Source organism: Mastomys coucha, unplaced genomic scaffold (genome assembly GCF_008632895.1).
Source record: "Mastomys coucha isolate ucsf_1 unplaced genomic scaffold, UCSF_Mcou_1 pScaffold1, whole genome shotgun sequence".
In the NCBI taxonomy this organism is placed as follows: domain Eukaryota; kingdom Metazoa; phylum Chordata; class Mammalia; order Rodentia; family Muridae; genus Mastomys; species Mastomys coucha.
This window is the reverse complement of record NW_022196891.1, coordinates 84,532,080-84,536,866: the sequence shown is the minus strand read 5'-3', so window position 1 is coordinate 84,536,866 and position 4,787 is coordinate 84,532,080.

Below are 4,787 nucleotides of genomic sequence, written 5' to 3'. Positions count from 1 at the left end.
CTAGCCCTGGATGCAGCTCGCCTCTTCAAAGCCTGAGGCCATAAAAGTCTCTGAGGATACTGCAGACAATGAGAGGTGGGGTGGAGACAGAGACAGACAGACAGACAGACCCAGAGAGAGAGAGAGAGAGAGAGAGAGAGAGAGAAAGAGAGATCCTGATCTTACCACTGGCTCACGTTCCACTGAATTCTGAAAAGAGGACTACTTTGGAGCTCTCTTCCTCTCTGACTACACCAAGGCTGGTGAATGGGAGCACAAGGACCGATGGGAGAAATACTGTAAAATCAGGAAAAGGAAACAAATTATTGTGATTAAACTCTCTTCAGAGTTCAGCCCCATGTCTAGTTTGGATTGTAACAATTTTTAAATATCTGTGTTTTAAGAGAGTAGGCCTGATAGCAAAGGAAGTCATTAAAGGGAAGGAACTCAAGCCAGACAGCAGCAGAGTGTGGCAGTCACGGGGAATATTTGGACTTTCAGTGGGCCCTGTTCCCTCTCCTTGAGGGCTGGGTGAGCCCGGTGATGCTAAAAACCACGAAAGACATCTGCACATGTGCATGTGGGTGTGAGGGAAGAGAAAGGGCCACAAATGAGATAAGAAGGACATTAAAATGAATACCCCATAGGGTAAGGCCGAGCCTTACCATATTCCATGAACTAACTTTAAAAGATGAAACTGGAAAGACAGAAAATGAAGAGTCTACTAAAATTCTTATTTGGATGTGTTCCATCATGGAAAGAGAAGCAAACAGATAGATTTACTCATTATCTGCAGGTCCATCATATATTACTTTGAAAATAAATAGTACTCTGGATTTTTTCCCCTTTCTTTTTGTATTTTTATGTTTTTAATTGAATTAAGGTGGTTCAATTAGGCCAAGTAGAAGACTACTGGCGACAAGTTTGATCAAATCCTGCCAACGACAACTGTGATATCTCCCTTCCAGGCATTTTTTAAAGAACAGGTAGCCTGATTTGAATTTTAATTTATGTAAAGAGTGAGGCTGACCTAGATGACTTCCAAGGCTATTTCTGAACCCACATTTTGTAATTTTAAGAAAGAGAAAATCCATTCTGAGGACCTAGGGGTTTTCTAGGGAGAGGTCTTCCTTGATGAAGACACGGACTGTAAGATGTGAACTTGTTTAATTGCAGGGAAAGTCATTTAACCTGGACTAGAAAACAGCAATGTAGGTGCATGGCAGCTGTTCTTACACTTACAGAAGGTAAGCCCGGCTTTCCTTCAACTAAACTATGAAGCCAGATTTAGAGACAAAAAAAAAAAATGACCAAGTCTCCTCTACATCCGTGAGTCACATTAACTCAAAACTCTGTAATTTTCCTTCATATTATGTGCCAGAAGGGACAACATCATATTGGAGTGCATGGAAGCAAAACTGGAAGCCAGGAGGGAAGAACCTAGTGACGTGTTAGCTGTTATTACATGAGGGTGTGGTTGGTTGGAAGTAAGGAAGCTCTGACTTATAGCAGCACATCTTTCTTGTTTAAGAAGTAATCAGGAAGCCGGGCAGTGGTGGCGCACGCCTTTATTCCCAGCATTTGGGAGGCAGAGGCAGGGGGATTTCTGAGTTCGAGGCCAACCTGGTCTACAGAGTGAGTTCCAGGACAGCCAGGGCTACACGGAGAAACCCTGTCTCAAAAAAACAAACAAAACATCAACAACAAAAACAAACAAACAAACAAACAAACGAGTAATCAGCTTCTGGCGGTGGTTCAGTAACTCCGTGACAGTAGCGCTTATATCTTTCCCTTTCCACCGACTGCTGGTTTGCACATCCCCAGACTGTTTTTCAGACTCAGGTAAACGCCAGTATCTAAGATAGAATGAAGCCAACTAGGAAAACAGAGCAAGCCACCCAGCCACATCTTTTGTGAGGGGAACATAATCTTTCCAAGCACAATACTCATTGTGTCACATGATCATTCCTAGCGGCAAGGGAGTCTAGGACACCCAGCATTATGATTGCCATGATTAGCTATGCTCCATCACCTGGAGCTTTGAGTATTTTGCCATGATGAAGACTGGAAGGAAGTATTCTTAATAGGCACAAGTGTATAGCCATACAATAACTCGGAAAGAATAAGGAACATAAATGTAGGCGGAAGTTAGGTCTATTGTTCATTATTTTGCAAACCTTAGGATCTCAGCTAAAGTTAGCTATTAATCTTAGCCTTTTGTAGTTGTTGGTAATATTGCACAAAAAGAGTCTAAGGAAAGTGCTCAAGGGCTAGGAAAAGACAACCCTTTAGTGACTATATGTGACAAGGAAACCTGACTGAAGCAACTTGAAGAGGAAAGGGTTACCTTGGCTCACACTTCAAGAGTATAGTTCATCTTGGAGAAAAATGGCAGCAGGCTGGTGGCTGGTTGCACGTCGTCTACAATCAAGAGACAGAGAGAGGGAAATTCTAATCAGCTCATGTTCTTCTCTTCTTCAGACCAAGGCCCCAGCCCATGGGACCGAGACTCTCACAGTTAGTCTGTCTTCCCAGCTCAACTAACCTAAGCTAGAAACTCCCTCACCAACAAGTTAGCAATCACCACTGACAACCACAGTGGCATTACCCTCATGGCTGGGGCCCACAGAGAACAGCTGGAATAAGTACCTCATCATTACAGCTTGCTTGTTTGATGAAGGACCAGCAAGAATGTTTCTCAGAACAGTGGTGAGGTGCTCTAGTTAAAACATCAGGATGCACACACGCACACACGCACACACGCACACACACACACACACACACACACACACACACACACCCTAATACCATTATCACTCCTGAGACTGACACCTTTTCTTTGTAGGAAAATTTCTTTCAATGATATTTGCTATCATACGCCCCGACAGAAGTTTAATTTTTCTTCACATGGAGGAGATCTACAACCTTGTTTGGTTGGCATCCTAAGATTTAAAATCTGCGTTGTTCTGATGATATGCATGAAACGGAATATCTACCGTCCTCAATTTACATGTTCCACTTAAATATCTCTTCCATGGTGTCTGACTGCTGCAAAGAAGACACTAACCACACATCTGAAAATAAAATAGCCATAATGCCCATCCCTAAGCACTTGGCCTGAGACAATAGGCAAGCATTTGCTGAAACATGATCTCTAGATGGGATGTGTGACCTGGTCATCTTTTCTTTTTCTTTTCTGCTTTATGACACCCAAGCCATTGTGAAACACTGAGAACTGAACATGCTTTTTCCCAGTGAAAACTTGTGACTGACTTAAAGCAAACATGAAGACAGCCAGAGGGCCACAGGGCCCCGTGCGACTCAAGGGCGCACTTCTTGGGCCAGAGGGCCCCGTGCGACTCAAGGGCGCACTTCTTAGTTGGTGCTTCTGCATTATTAGGGGTTCTTTTCTAAGCTCTTTTACTTCTTCTTGAAACAGAGTCAACAGAGCCATGCTGGCTTCAAACTTGCTGTGTAGCCAAGGATGATCTTCAGTCCCTGAGGCCCAGCCGCCTTCCCAGTGCTGTGATTACAGCTGGATTCCACTGTGCGCCATTTGTATCAATCCCAGGGCGTCATGGATAATAGGCAACCATTGTATGGACTGAGTTACATACCCAATTACCTTCTTCCATCTTTTGGAGGTTTGATTGCCATCAAACAAGCTTTGGTTGGCTCCTTAACCTTGCTGAACCTTGACTTACTCATGTAAAATTTACTTTTAGATTTATTTACCTTGTTTTCTATGAATGGGTGTTTTGACTACATGTATATTTGTATACCATGCATGTGTCTGGTGTCTGCTGATATCAGAAGAGGGCACCGGATTCATAGAACTGGAATCAACAGGCTCTTGTGAGCAACCAGGTGTGTTATTGGAATTGAACCCGGGTCCTCTACAAGAGGATCAAGTACTCTTCATCACTGAGCCACCTCTCCAGCCTTCTGGTTCCCTCATTTTAAAAACAGCAATAGACTGCCTGCTGATGAAATGATTATGAAAAGCATTTGATGAAGCACGTTTGAAGTTGCAGACTTTGTGCTTTGTGAAGGGCAGCACACCCAAAGGGCTGCACACCCAACGGGTTGCACACACAAAGTTCTGCACACACTATGGGTTGCATACACAATGGGCTGCACACTCAAAGGGTTGCACGCACAAAGGGCTGCACACACTATGGGTTGCACACACAATGGGCTGCACACCCAAAGGGCTGCACACAATGTGCTTAATTTAATCTCTACACAAACCCTGGCCACATGCATATTATAAGCAAGGTATGATGTGGGGTGGGTCCTAGAGGTGTATAATCAAATAGTGAGCTAGGTTTGTGTTCTAATAAAATAGCATTCACATGTTCAATTTCTAGAGGACCATGAGGAGTCCTAAGCAACATAATATTCCAGGGGCCTGAGTGGATTTTAAACAAGTTTTGGGTTTGCAAAAGTCATGAAAATCCAAAAGATTTTACAGGCACTCACTGAGTTATTTATTTTTATTATTTTAAGCATCAAGCCAAGAGGAAGTTTTCTCAAAGACTAATTTTCCCAATCAATACAATGTAGCTAATAATAACAGTTGCACACTCACTTACTCAAGGAAATAAAGTATGTAATTTACTTTGTACAGAACCCAGGTAATAAATACTCAATAAATTGCAGCTGTTGTTGACAAAGATCATTCTAGAAAGTAGGAAAGGCCTGAGGCATGCAGTGTGGAACCTTAGTCCTTTACTTCTCTGGGTCTCTCAGAATGAACAAGATGACAAGAGACTTCAAAGTTCTTTCCAGCCAAACAGCTTCTCTAG